At 45.1% G+C, this 15,343-nt stretch overlaps 1 long non-coding RNA gene across 1 annotated transcript; it reads right to left on the bottom strand.

Annotated features, from left to right (window-relative positions):
* Positions 1-205: 205 nt before the first annotated feature.
* On the bottom strand, positions 206-1,492 carry LOC113582934. The gene is made up of 3 exons (XR_003411203.2): positions 1,345-1,492; positions 888-942; positions 206-583 (listed from the first exon to the last, which is right to left on the bottom strand). It is a non-coding gene; the product is annotated as an uncharacterized LOC113582934 (long non-coding RNA).
* Positions 1,493-15,343: the final 13,851 nt, after the last annotated feature.

Raw genomic sequence — 15,343 nt, 5'->3', positions numbered from 1 at the left:
CGTGTAACAAATATGAGTTATTTTCATAAAAGATACTTACTGCATGAATACTCTGTGCCTGCAATTTTTCTAACTACTTCTGTCTATGAGCCATATGTAATAAATCTCATTTCAGTGTTTGTAATATCTTAATAGTGTAGCTAGTTACCCAAACACATTAAATTGAAATATGAAAGAAAATATATTTTTACACCAAACATTTAAGTTATTAAAATTAATTTAATTGTTGTTCCTTAGGGAATTACAAGATTGTAGTAAAGCCAACAAAAATTCATTCATTCATCTTCCAACCACTTGTTTGAATTAGCACACACTTATCAGGATACTTTTCAAAACATTGGTCAATGCATGGCAATGTACAAAAATAATTTAATATTAATCGACTTCCCCGAAGAAGAGTCTGTAAGGGGATGATTAGTCATTTGTAGCAAGAAGGTGATGCATTGGATTAGTGTAGTCTGGGGTTGTAAAAGGGCCCTGGAAGACAGGACACCAGGTGCAGTGATCTGTCGCTGGATACGATAGCCAGACAAAAGCAGGCAAAGCCATGGACACACCCCCGGGGTCAACAGCCATTATGAACCTACCAACAACAAAAACAAACAAAATAACCCTCTAAGATCTATATTTTACATGACTTTAACAGATGTTATGGTCCAATCAAGAAGGAAAACCACGCATACAGTATATATGGAAGAAAACTCTCTATGATTTCCTGTCACTGACTGGGCATTCTCCCCCATTCAAGTTTTCATATGGTCACTGAAAGATACCAGACAGAAATTACAGTACTTAGCATTTATGATGTCTGGACAGGCAGACCCGTTTCCTTCAAACCAGTAGTTATTCGCAGGGGAAAAATACTAAAAAACAGTATAAATACTAACCCGTCCTCTCTGTTGTAGGTCGGTAACCGTCCTTGGCATTTACAGACCACAAACACTGTAAAGAGGGAATAACACAGGCCTTTATGGACGGACGAAATGCTTGGGATAAAGATGCTGATCAAGATTGAATAACCAAGACTAGCCAGGGTTTGTTGCTCTGATACTGTGATCTGCTCTACTGCTCCCAAGCCCAAAAGACACTAAGTGCGGTCCCTCACGTAACGATAGTTAGGTAGTCTAGTTTACTTTCTAGCTTGTTTAACTAGACTGAACCTAAATCGAAGAGCACAACGTTGACACGATAATCCAACGGCAGCTTTCGCGGTTCTCAATTTTTCTCAGCAACCATTTTAAAACAGGAAACCTCTGCGACTTAGCTTAACTGGCTAACGCTAGCTATCTGAGTTCTCGAAACCTCACAAACGTAGACATTTCGCATGATGTTTTGCCGATTTACCATTTATGGAGCAACAAAGTACATGAATATGAAAAACGCGATGTCAAACAGCACAAAAGCCCAGAAGTCGAACCAATAGGAGTGTTTTGGTAAGGCCGCGGCTCGGTTCTCCTCCCCGCTCGCCATTCCGCTCTACTTCCTGGTTCCTTTTCTGACGGACAGTCGACTCTGACGTCACGACGCGCCCATAAAGCTCCCATAATATTAAAGTTTTATGTAAATTAAGTCAATAAAATACATTGAAACACACACATATATATATCAATTTAAAAATATATATTTTTATTTAATTTTTTTATGAAGGCTATGATAAGTCTTGTAGACAAATCTCCATACAGATTCTATACTAATGATTTAAATCAAGTGTATAAGGACAACATATATTTCCTCAGACAAAGTACAATTTAAAATTGTGTTATCACATAGTACAGTGTAGTCTTGTGTTTGGCCTGGCTGTTAATAATGATGATGGTATTAATAGATTTATGAAATATAGCACAATTTAAAACAAGGCTTACAAAGTGCTTTGCAAAAGTATACCATAGCAAAAAATAAATTTAAAAAAATTAGATCAAATACATTTAGATACAACAAAAAATAAACATAAAGCAATGTACAACAGGAAAATGTTTTTTAAAGAGGTAAAATATTAGAAAACAAAGGGCAGAAGTATTAAAATAAAGGCTAAACAAAGAGACCCATGAACTACTGAGTGCACTATGAGTGAACTACAGAGGGCATTATGAGTGAACTGAATGCACTATGACTGTTTAGGTTTTTGCTTCAACTGAGCAGGTGAGATAGCCCTTAATGAGGTCTCTCAGTGGGCTATAAAGTAAAAAATAAAATAAAATAAAATAATTGAAGCCCTCTGACTATATGCACATTGAGCAGTTCATTCTCGCAAAATACAGAGGTAGCTTTTTTTGGCATTACTCATGCAGTTTGCTGTCTGCTGGATTGGGGGTTTTGAGGGTGGGGTTGGGTTTGCGGTACGAATAAGAGTGTTTAATTTCAATAGCCTTAGCATGACCCACTGTTTCCAGGATACAGCATCAGCAGGAGCAGACGCACAACTGAACTGGAGCTCGTCGTCATGGTTTTACGGGAAGACTAAGCATGGGGCAAATATGATTTAGAATGAGAAGCAGCTTCAATCCGCATGGTCCTTAGTTTGAGATCTTGAAGCTTAGACGTTCAAAAAAGCCATCAGTACAGAGAAATAGATTTCCAGCATATGCACCCATGAAATACGTGAAAGTACTTAATATTTATTAATCAGATAACTAAGAAGGTGTGGGAGGGGTGGGATATAATCCTATTGGTCAAGCTTTTACTTGAATGGCACCAATCAGGTTCATTCGTTAATTCCATATTGAGTCTCTAGTGAATGCAGAAGTTGGTAAAAAGAGAGTAGAACTGAATGAGACTTGACTCAGCCGAACATGTCGGAGTTTATAAGAATGTATTCTGAATGTGATTAATTTATGCATGCAATGCTTCATTATGGTTATAGCCTAAAGGTGAATTTTTGCCTTTTTTTTCTTTGTGTGTGTGTGTGTGTGTGTGTGTGTGTGTGTGTGTGTGTGTGTGTGTGTGTGTGTGTGTGTGGGTGGGTGGGTGGGTGGGGTGGGGTGGTATTAGCTTTCCTGGACGTAAAGCTCATGCATGTCAACTCTCTCTCTCTCTCTCTCTCTCTCTCTCTCTCTCTCTCTCTCTGTGGAGCCGTAATGATGTAATCCATCTCCCCTTCTCGCTCTCTTTCTTGAGTGGAGAAGGAAATGAGGTAAGAGCTCACTCTTTCCACCCACATTGATCACAGGCTCCTTCTCCTAATGGTCATCTAATGGTCATCTAATGGTCATTGTCTCATGCCATTCAGAGTCGACAAGTAACATCCACTGAAAGAGTTTTGTCCCAGCTACAACAGGTCAATATATGCGATACACTATTTAGACATCCTATTGCCTTTGTGATGATGTTATTGGGTATTTTTGTTTATGTGTTGCAATTTCTTGTCTGGTTTTCTCTGAGACTTTACTTAAAACATACTGTTGCATAAAGCAATGCATAAAAATGTTTTTGTTTGTGATCAGGGATTTGGCATATCAACAATCTTCCGTTGCTTTGGTAAAAGCACTTTTATTTTATACTAGGTTGCGGCACCAGTGAAGAGAGATGAGTGTATGTGCGTATATACACACACACGCACGCACCCACACACGCACGCACCCACACACGCACGCACCCACACGCACGCACATTGAGCCAACCACACATGGAGAGGTACCACTGAAAGAGGCAGTAAACAATGCCATCTACAGATGGCTAAGCACCTCTTAAATTCTGAATCATAGCAAGTCAGAGTGTTTTTTGAAGTTGGCTGGTTTGAAATGTCAGCCCATTTCAGCAGCCGCACATAAATTCACAAGTCAGCAGTTTGCTTTGCCCTGAGGAACCAGTTCAAAGTGTGCTACACAACAAATGCTCTTCACAGCAGTAACACAGGCAAGGCCAGCAGACGCACACGCACACACACACACGTGCACACACACACGCGTGCACACACACACACACACACACTCACACACACACACACACAGAGACACATACACCCCTTCACACCACACACACACACAGAAAGAAAAAATACAGTGCATGAATTTTTAACACAGGGGTGACATGCTAGGTAAATCTATGTTATGGTGTTTGATGGCTCAGAAAAAGCAATTGAAATGTCGAGATATGTAATGCATTAATATTTGAAAACATCAGCTGAGTTGTAAATTTGTCACTTCTCACTGTAGCGGTTGGGTGTTACGCAACAGTAAAACGGCCTGTGAGGCCATGAATTGAGCTGCTTGTATAGTTATGACTTCAACCAAAGTGGCGGATTACAACTTGTGAGAAGAAAATATGAAGACACTCTCAGCTCCATCCATGTTACGCGATCTTCATTAAAACATCCTGCGTGACTCCGATTTTCAGCTTGCACACGAAAGTCGCAGACTTGAGCGTGGCCCGGCGCTTTGTGACCCCTTATTTGAAACACATGACTCATAATAACATTGATTCCCCCTCCCTTCGCCATTGAACGTCTTGCAGTGAGCAATAATATGCCGTTCGGTCAGGGCGTGCGCCCTCCGCCCATCTGTATTTGTTCATCCGCCCCGAGACAGCCGCTCACAGCGCCGAGGCGAACACGCATTTCTCTGATAATAGCGCGTTTGATTGTGCGTGCGTCCATCTGAGGCTTTTGACCCGCAGTGCCTGAAGTAATGGCAGCAGTTAGGAAGCGCGCAGAGACCTCTGTTGGGAATAAGATATCAGAGCTAATTGTTCTCTCACCGCCGTACTCCGCTCGAGAAGCCCCCAGTCTCTTGCCTTCGGAAGAGGGACGCGCGCGTCATGTGTTCTGCGCGTGCCGCTTCGAAATGTCCATTTTTAGCGAGCAAAGCCGTTCGAATGCTGTCATAACCAAAACAACAACAACAACACAGTACATACACGTATGTGTTTAGTGTTCATACACACTGATCCAAGAAAGATAACATACTTCCATTACTTGGGCTACTAAAGAGAAAGAGAAAGAACAAGAGAGAAGAGAAAACGTTTATTAACCAATACTCTCCGAGAAGACACGTCAATATGCATGACTCATATCATCCTCTGATACATTGCGATGACAGCACAAGCAATGGTGAGTGATGTTCAGTACACACACACACACACACACACACACACACACACACACACACACACACACACACACACACACACACACACACACGTGGAGTGAGTGTGGTGAGATGTGAAAACAGCTGAGGCGAGGGAAGTTCCAGATTGTTCCAAACACATCAGAAATGGCGGGAAAGATGCTTGTGGTCGCTGGCATGTGCAGCGCAAACAGCCGTGAAAAGTGAAGTGTGTAGGGAATCAATCAAGCACACACACACACAGACGGTGTATGCAACTATGCATTATAGCAGGAAAGAAGGAATGTAGAGGAAGTTTGTGGTGTCAATGAAGAGAGAAACAAAAATAGAAGATGCACTGAGCAGATGTAGCTCAGTCGAGTAAAAATGATTTAGTTATTTATTTTAAAACAACAGTGTTCTTTTTTTCTTTTTTTTTTGTAGTAATAATGTACTTTTCTCAGGACCTCCCAAAGAGTCAGCTGAACCAGATGTCAGCTGGGCTGAAATTTGAAAGTCACACCCACATACACATCTATTAACAAACACACACACACACACACACACACACACACACACTGGCTGTTCAGATCAGTCCATTGGAACAACTGTAGTCCACACTGGCTGCAGCTCACTGAACCAGCTGTTCTCTTAAGAATGCAAATGACTTATTTTATGCCATCCAATAAAATAAGCAGAGAGCTGGCAATATTGGTCCGTTAACAGCACTGTAACACTCACACCCTGACACACTGTGGCCCCGCTCGTAGACCTCCGGGTTGGCACTTTGGATGATTGTCAAAGCCGTTTGTGGATCGAAACGGGAGGATTTGAGGGCAAAGCCACGTAATGTCTGACTGCGTGGCACCCACAGAACCCACTCGAGAGCGCTGCTGTACACGCACTGGCTGTTAGCGCTGTAGACGACCCCAGCACGGCAGACCATCTCTGGCAGGCGCGCACCGCCTCACTTGTATCTGCCGTTATTTCGTTCAGCATGTGTGTTTGTTTGCTTGATTTTTGTTTTCGCTGTTTTGCTACGTGTCGGGGGAGGAAGGGCTCGTGTTACGCTGTTGCCGCGCTACGGCGTTGCCGCGTTACGGCGTTGCCGCATTACGGTGTGGCAGTATTGTTAAAAGCTCGTGTTTTGCTCTTCCGCTCCTCGGATGAGCTGAGTGCTGAAGGTTTTAGGCTCCGCCACGCAACACCACCCTCACCCGCTCATTTACCAGCCCCATCTGGCTGGCGAACTGCCATTCATGTTGTGCTTGGTCCACACTACATTTCCCATGATGCATCGGGCCCGGGTCAGGAAACCATTGGTGGCTTGAAGGCTCTGAGCATGTGAAAGAAACAAAATCCCTCCCCGGTCTCTTGGCCGATGGTGCCGAGAACTAGATGCAAAAGTGATATTTAATGACGACTGTTGTGTCAACGGCAACGGACGCTTGGCCTTTTAAGAACTCGGCGGCACTGTGGGGGTTTAGCCACACGCGCGTGAAGCAAATGCCAGCGTCTCTGCTCCCACACCCTTCCTTTCTCCCCTGCTCTTTGCCGGAGGGCAGAGTAATTATCTCTCGCTGCTCTTTCTCCTGGTTGCCGTTGGCAGCGCTGGTAAAAGAGGCAGCAGGGGAAAATGATCTCCCTTCTGTTGCAGGCAATGGCAGGCTTGTACACACACACACACACACACACACACACACACACACACACACACACACACACACACACACACACACACACACACACACACACACACAGGTTTGGCAAACAGCAGGGTGCCATGCTGCCAAGTAGCCACTCATCCATTTCATTCTGCTCTTTCTTTCTTTCTCTCTCTCTCTCTCTCTCTCTCTCTCTCTCTCTCTCTCTCTCTCTCCCCACGCCTCTCCTCTCTCTAACTCGCGTGCACACACAAACACAAACAGAGGCCATCCCTGTGTAGGTGAATAGCATGCAACGTAGCCTAAATCATTTCACATTTGTGCCAAACGTTCCTATTAATTGAAATTTATCACTAGATGCCAGAGCATTCATTAAAGTAGGGCTTTCACACTGTAGAGCTGGAGGGTCCAAGCACTGCCTTGCTCCAATCACAACTGGAGCTTATCGGTTAATTATCCACCTGGATTGGCTGCACTGGCTGTAAACGTACAAGGAAAGGGTTAAGGTGTGGTGCCCGACCCAAGGCCGAATGCGCAAAGGCCAATCGGGATGAAGGAAGGTTCAGCTTTTGGGATTCAGGTCACTCCGGCTCTGACAATTTATTGGTTACCACAGTGATTTGATCACCAGGCCTTTTATAAAGGTGATAATATGAAGTGTATGTTTGTGTGTGTGTGTGTGGGAGCAGACCCTTATGGGCTGAGGGTCAAACGCCCGAGGCGAGAGTGATCTTAAGTAAAAGTCCTTATTTAAATCAATATCGGCAACATTATCCTTTCCTCATCTCGCACAAGCAGATTGATTCTACGACAGAGTCACCGAGAGAGGAAGTGAACGGTGGGTGGGAGGTGGTACATTTGGGGGTGATGGAGACCACCAAAGACAGAAAGCGAGGGAGTAACTGAAGTATTTGAATCAGCAACTTCAGCCCAGACCACCAGGCCTGGATGCCAACTGGGGTCTATCTGAACATGTGCACCCTGGGACTCCAGGAGTGTGGGGTGTCAGTAAGAAGCAGAGATGTATGCAGTCATCTGCTCAGGCCAGGCTGCACACACACACACACACACACACACACACACACACAGACAGTAAACATCACCAATCATCTTTGGGTCTGGCTTTTCCAGTGCAGGACCTGTACCCCTGCCAAAATACTAACATGAACCACTTTTTAAGAACCTGAAATACTGCTGACCTGAGGATCACCTTTATAAAAGCTCCCTACATCTGCTAAGCATATCTCCGCAGCAGACCGTTTCACATTTCTGTCAGAGATGGAAAAAGCAAATAATATATATATTTTTAAGCAGTCTTCATCACAACACCCAAGATCCATTGCAGCTATTGGACATTATGCAAATAAATCCCTGACTATTTAATGGAAGCACACTAAAATAAATGTGTTTTCTTTTTAAATAAATAAACATAATCAAAAACAACATCAAACTGGATTGTTAGGACACAGCGCAGTGTTGCAAGTTAAATTTACAGTGGCTGTCAAAGGCACAACACTTTAGAAGAGAAAGAGATACGTCAGACGAGGACACCGTTCGGATAAAATGATCTTCAGGCCCGTACCCTATCTTCGAAACGAATGGTTTCAATATCTGCGCAATGGTGTGTTGAAAGCGCACTGGCATATCATTAACAAACAGAGAGGCTATTAAAAGTGCTTTGTCTATCCACAGAATCAAATCCGGATCTTTCCGCTGAATGTCTGTAAACACTCTTGTTTACAGACTTTCATGCAACACTTACATAATTCTTTATAATCAACATTATCATAATAAATACCACAAAGGATAATGCAGGGTAGAGGGGAAGTGATGTTAGGAACACATCACAGTTAACACAAAAGCATGCTGAAAGTGACTGGTGTGTTGTAAACTGTTTGTGTGTGTGTGTGTGTGTGTGTGTGTGTGCGAGGAGGGTAGCAACACAGATTGACAGATAATATGACAAATTTGAGAGAAAGAAAGTGCAACTGAAAGATGCACATCTGTTGCAGAGCGCAGCAGTACCGGATATGAGCAGAGTGCCAAGGAGCATCAAGTGTGGTGTTTGCGACTTATCACAAAAGTTATTACTGTTTATGTAGGGGGAGCAGAAAGGAGGTTATGATATGTCACTGGCAAGAAAGGGGAAGAAAATAATAGATTCAAATGGACGGATCCGTTGTGTGATGGAATACCGGATAAGTGTGTATGTCAGGCTCCCTGCTAAGTAAATAAACCAGTGCTGGATAATTCATAACAGAAGACGTGTTGATGTGTTGAAGGCCCCGGTGGGTTTCGCTGTGTGGGGCCCATGAAGGAGAGGTTCCACTGCAGCTTCAGTCAGTGAGGATAGGAACATCAACCCAACACAGCGCTCGTGAATCAACCCAACGCAGCGCCCGTGAATCACCGCAACACATTGCCCACAAATCACCCCAACACAGCAATCATGATTCAACCCAACACAGCGCTCACAAATCACCTTAACACAGCGCTTGCAAATCACCCCACACAGCACGGAATCACTCCGACCCCAGCACAGCCTGGGCCTTCACAAAGCCTGCTCTCCTCACCCCCAAGCATTTGAGCAAGTCGCCAGCAAAGAGAGCCCAGCTCTGAAACGGCTATGGTGCGCGCCACTGACTTTCCCTAGAAAGTGTTTGAGGGGCAGATGAAAGAGGGGTCAGCCCTCCGTCTTTCTGCCCGCGCGCTGTGCGTCTGGCAGGGTGGGGACTGGCCGTCTGGACTTCTGCACTTTCCCTTTCACAATAAGGAAAAGGCGAACAATGCCTCCGCCTTTCAGCTCTCTCCAACATAGAAACCACAGAACTCCAACAGAGAGCTGTGCACCTTCCTTCTCTCTCTCTCTCTCTCTCTCTCTCTCTCTCTGTCTCTCTCTCTCTCTCTCTCTCTGTCTCTCTCTCTCTCTCCCTCTCTCTCTCTCTCTCTCTCTCTCTCTCTCTCTCTCTCTCTCTCTCTCTCTCTCTCTCTCTCCCTCTCTCTCTCTCTCTCTCTCTCTCTCTCTCTCTCTCTGTCTCTCTCTCTCCCTCTCTCTCTCTCTCTCTCTCTCTCTCTCTCTCTCTCTCTCTCTCCCTCTCTCTCTCTCTCTCTCTCTCTCTCTCCCTCTCTCTCTCTCTCTCTCTCTCTCTCTCTCTCTCTCTGTCTCTCTCTCTCTCTCTCTCTGTCTCTCTCTCTCTCTCTCTCTCTCTCTCTCTCTCTCTCTCTCTCTGTCTCTCTCTCTCTCTCTCTCTCTCTCTCTCTCTCTGTCTCTCTCTCTCTCTCTCTCTCTGTCTCTCTCTCTCTGTCTCTCTCTCTCTCTCTCTCTCTCTGTCTCTCTCTCTCTCTCTCTCTCTCTCATCTTTCTCTCTGTCTCTCTCTCTCTCTCTCTCTCTCTCTCTCTCTCTCTCTCTCTCTCTCTCTCATCTTTCTCTGAAGTCTTGAGGTCTGCATGTGTGTGTGTGTGTGTGTGTGTGTGTTTGCACAACCTTTCCATGCCCTGATAATGGCCCTGGCCAGTATGCTCCCTGGGTCAGAGAGCAGGAATCGCAGTTAGTGGTTTCTCTGCTGGAATAAGGAAAGTATTGTACAGGAGCAGCAATCAAACAGTGCCTTGATATAATGGGCGGAGAGAGAGACAGGGAGAGAGAGACAGGTAGAGTGTGCGAGCAAGGGAGTGTGTGAGACAGACCGAGACAGAGAGACATGCCGTGGTATGCCATATATTCTTTCACAACATGCTTAACGCCGGCCGTTCAGCACGTATAACTCCAGCCATTCAACACGCATAACTCCAGCCATTTAACACGCATAACTCCAGCCGTTCAACACACATAACTCCAGCCATTCAACACGCGTAACGCCGGCCGTTCAACACGCATAACTCCAGCCATTCAACACGCATAACTCCAGCCATTCAACACGCATAACTCCAGCCGTTCAGCACGCATAACTCCAGCCACTGGAAGCTGAGGCTTGTTCCTGTGAAAGGAGTTACCATGAATTTAGACATGAATTTGCAGACGTGCAGTGACTTGTCCCATTTTAGGGAGAACTGTTTCACAGGCCATTAATCAGACAGGACATTAGAAAGTCTCCTCTGCTCACCGACAGTTTTGTGGGGACAGACTCGATGCGAGCATAGGCCTACACCTGAATCAACTCTGTCTCCTGAAGAAAAAAAAGAAGCCAATTACGATGATGACGATCCTTTTAGGCATGTGCAATGTGGCGTAAAGGGTTAATTAACCCTTTACACTCCAAGGACCCGCCGCCAAGGCTCACATCCATTATTCCTGTAACGACGTACTTTTCATATCACCTGCACTGTGGTCCACAGTGGATACTGAATAATTTGCTTTAAGATTACTATCTAAATACGAAGCGTAGAGCTGAAAAAGGCTGAGTTCGGTATTAGCTTGATACCCCAAATGGGTCTCACAGTCCGGAGGCTACTGGGCGCGGTGAAGGGGAGGGGCATGAGCTAAACTCCGCCTTGCCTCTTGCGGTGGAGCCCCAGAATTTTGTACTGCCTATTCCTCAGACGTCCACAGGACAGGATCTGGACAAGCCAAGCTCTCTGTTGTCGGGTTCGTCCTTTCTTCTGCTGTGGCATTTTGTGGGTGCCTCTCGGGTAGGAGAGCGTCAGACAAAGCCAGACCCGCCCTCCTCCACCTCCACTGGTGCCACAAGGGAGAGGTGGAGGAAGGAGAGAGCGAGGGACCAAAGGAAAGGAATGGGAAAAAAATGAAACACCTGTTGTGGAGGGCAGTGAAGCTTACAATTTAATTTTGTCAGCCAGCAAACAATTGCTTATTAGGGTGGAGGCTGACGGATTGTGTGTGTGTGTGTGTGTGTGTGTGTGGGCGGGGGCAGTGTGCAGATGGAGGCAGCGTGGGGGTGGAGGGATCGTAGCACGGTGATGACAGGAACCGTTGAAGCAAGGCGGATGGCTTTGAATAGAGCTATACATAACCACTGAGTAGCTCCTGCCACAGGAGAGAGCAGACCACCCAACAGACAGCCATAGCCATTAGAGGGCCAGTCGTTGATCCTTTTGTCTTTGGATTGTATTATTATAATGTATGCAGTATGCTGGCATTTGCGCCTGAGCGAGCTGGTGTTAGTGTGTTACCTGCCTGTGGTATGATCTTTTTAGATTTTACATGCTTAAAATTCTTAATGCATTTTTTTTCCCCTACTGACGGCAATAAATGCACTCGACTCTCGCCTGTCAAACTGCGGTGGGCAACGCGAGCTGCTCGGTCACACGAAACCTGCCTTCCGTGACGCTAGCCGCGCGGAGACGCGGTGCTCGCGAGGCAGGCGCGTGGCTGCGCGCGCGAGCTCTGAGGCACTCAACGGCCTGTTCGCTTTCCTGAAGCCGACCGACCGGAGTCAAGCGGTCGGTTGCCATGTGTTTCATTTTGAAACTAATTACCCCGTTAAAGGACAAAGGACGTCGGGGTTGACTGAGCTCTTCGCGCGGCATAGCCGTTCTACGCCAGGTCCTGACGGTAATCCAAGTACTGTCAGCGCGCAACGTCCAGCAGTATGCTGATGGCGTGAATGTGCAATGATAATGACAGCGTTGCACTATAAGCTTCTTGCCTAGAGTAACTGGTTTTAGTATCTTTTAAGAGAAATATCTTTTTTTTTTTTTTTTTTGCACTGGGTTCGGCAGATATGATCTAATTGCGTCGGGTTCACGACGGAGTTGGTTCTGCTGCGCAATTACGCCCAGACTCGCGCTCCGCTCGCGCCTCTTCCGACTCCATATCGAAGAAATAAAGCGTCAGCTGTCCGCGCGTCAGAAGCGATGACACCGATCTCTTCGCGAGCGCGCCATCCCCCCCCCCCCTCCCCGTCCTCCCCGTCCTCCCAAATCCATTGTGTTTTCAATCGTCTCGCCATAAAGCAGAAGATCGAGGAGGCGCCTACTGCGCGGAGGCACCGCGGAAAATTGAAAGTGTAATTTCTAACAATATGGGGGCCCAGCGGTGGGGGGTGGGGGTGGGGGGGGGGGGGGGTGGACAACGCAAAGCGAGGAAATGGAAGCTTCCTTCCAAATAACTAAGACGGGGGAATAATGGTAGAGGCAAATGACTTTCGCTTGAGGTTAGTGTGGGCTCATTGGGTAAGCCTATTTGAACACGGCTACCCAACAGCCTTTAGGTTATAGCCGAGCGCCTGTCGCACTCGGCGCTTTGCCCTTCAGAAATTAATTGGTAAATGACGCGAGGCCGTTTGTTTCTTTCTTTTATTTATTTTGAACTGACAACGCTGATTGCATTTCCTGCAGAACATGTTTGACGTCGGCTTGTTAGGGTACTCGGTTTGTCAGACTTGGGGGCATTTGACTTGACATTACCCAGATGATTTAAGGTATAAGGTTTATTATTATTATTATTATTATTATTATCATTATTATTATTATTATTATTATTATTATTAATAATAATAATAATAATAATAATAATAATAATTATTATTATTATTATTATGGAAACATCAAAATAATTGCTTGTAGAATTATGGGTATAAATATTTCATTATATTAGTGCTGCAAGTTGAACTGAAGTCCTGTTTCATTCACGAGACGTTTGGTAGAATGTGGCACTTTTTTTATGCTGACTGACATTTTGGATTTGACATGACAAAACGGTTTGTATATTATTGAGTTGATTAACTGGACAGATTTCCTTTTTTATTAATGGGTACTGTAAAAACCACAGTTAAGGCAGATAACAAAGACCAGAGAGTGTGTGGATTAGAAGTGACACACATAGAGAATAACATCTTCTGTAAAATTAACAATTTTCATCTCGCAAAAAATCGCTGTGGCTAGGCTTTGTCAAATAAACAAGCTGTTCTTCAGCCAAGCAAAAGTTTTATTGAGTTTCCAGTTCCAGTTTCCTTCCAGCAGTAATTTACATGCACGTCACCCCACCCCAAGAACCTAAAATATGTACTCAGAAAAAATCATTCCCACAAATGATCTGATTCGATGTGATAAGAGAACATTTAGCACTTCTCGTTTAAATATGATTTCCTCCGGACCAACACGACACACTCATGAGGCGTTTAAAGGTAACCTTGTGTCACGAAACGCATAATCGCTCAGAGCGCGGGATCCAAGCCCGCTCATGTCCTGGCTTTTGGCATCCGGTTAATACGCGTGGAAACTTACCTTGCTTGTTACGCAGTCATAAATCACTTGTCCAAACACTGTCAGGGCAGACCCCTGAGGCTATGGCTCTGTTCACAGAGGGTGGCGCATTTGGCAAGCGGCAGTGACGCGCCATAAACCTGCCCTTCGAACCCCTGCTGTTGTTGCCCCGGGCATATTTCTACCTAGATAATGGCGAGGAGATGTGATTGCCTCTGACAGAGAGTGCCAAAGCCAGGGGGCGCGCTCTGGGCGGCCTTTTTTCCAGACTGCTTGGGAATCTGCCTCTTTTACTGGCCCACTGTCATTATTATGCCATTATAGTGTCATTATTACAATTAAGCTCAATAAATATGCTCGCTACCTACTTGTTACGTGAAACGTCTATTGATCAGAAAATCACTTTGTAGGGGAACTGCTGCAGCATATAGCTATAGCTGTTGCCAGGAAAAGTTTGGGTAGCTATCTTACAGCGGTCATTTTTATTGACTACAGGACTGGTATTGGCTTATTATGATTTCAGTTTTACGTTATAAGCTCCTATAGTTGCATCCAGTAAGGCGACCAGTAATCGTAGGTGCTGGGTAGATGTTTTTTAATAAATTGTTAAGTGTATAGTCGTGTATGCGGTATATCTCTAGAATCTACAGTGTATCTACAGTATCTTCCATTGGTTTCTGCTGATTGCTTCAAGGTCCATGGAAGCATCGTCTCCTGCGTGACCCCTGGGTATGGACTGAAGATGTTCTCATTCAGAAGGCACCGCCATTTGGCAGGCTGGAACCCTGTTCAGCCTGAAATATGGCTTTGGCTGAGCTGTTTATCTGGTGGGTTACCCACAGTTCCTGTACTCTGGTCATTACAGCCCTCCTCCTGAACTTCTGGTCAGAGAGGTTGAGGGAAATTCTGTCCTATTATGATCTGGGTTTTAAAATTACCCCAAACAGAGAGAGGCTAGTGAGAGGGAACACAGAGAGGTCAGAGAGAGAGGCAGATGGACAGAGACAGAGGGGAGAACGAGAGACACACAAAGATTCAAAGGGGGAGAGAGAGAGAGAGAGCGAGAGAGAGAGAGAGAGAGAGAGAGAGAGAGAGAGAGAGAGAAGGGAAAGCAGGGGGTGAGTGGGTCTTGCTGTTAGAATGTTTGTTTTCAGGTTATGAATGAGAAGGTATGTCGACACCTGTCTTTATGACTCGATAACAGCTCTGGGCAAACAAATGAGGAATCATGAGCAGCAACATGGAGCTCGGGACGGCATCCAATCAATTTACAAACTGATGTTTATCGATAGTGATAATAGGTCATAGCAGTAAACAAAACGCTGGTATAGTTGTACTCCTAAATCACTAATGGTCATGTATGTACTCTTAAATCACTAATGGTCATGTATGTAAACTTAAATCACTAATGGTCATGTATGTACTCTTAAATCACTAATGGTCATGTATGTTGCAGTCGAGAATGAAGACACGAT

This window comes from Electrophorus electricus, chromosome 9 (genome assembly GCF_013358815.1).
Source record: "Electrophorus electricus isolate fEleEle1 chromosome 9, fEleEle1.pri, whole genome shotgun sequence".
Lineage (NCBI taxonomy): Eukaryota > Metazoa > Chordata > Actinopteri > Gymnotiformes > Gymnotidae > Electrophorus > Electrophorus electricus.
The sequence above is the reverse complement of the archived record's forward strand: the minus strand, read 5'-3'. Positions and strand labels throughout refer to the sequence as shown.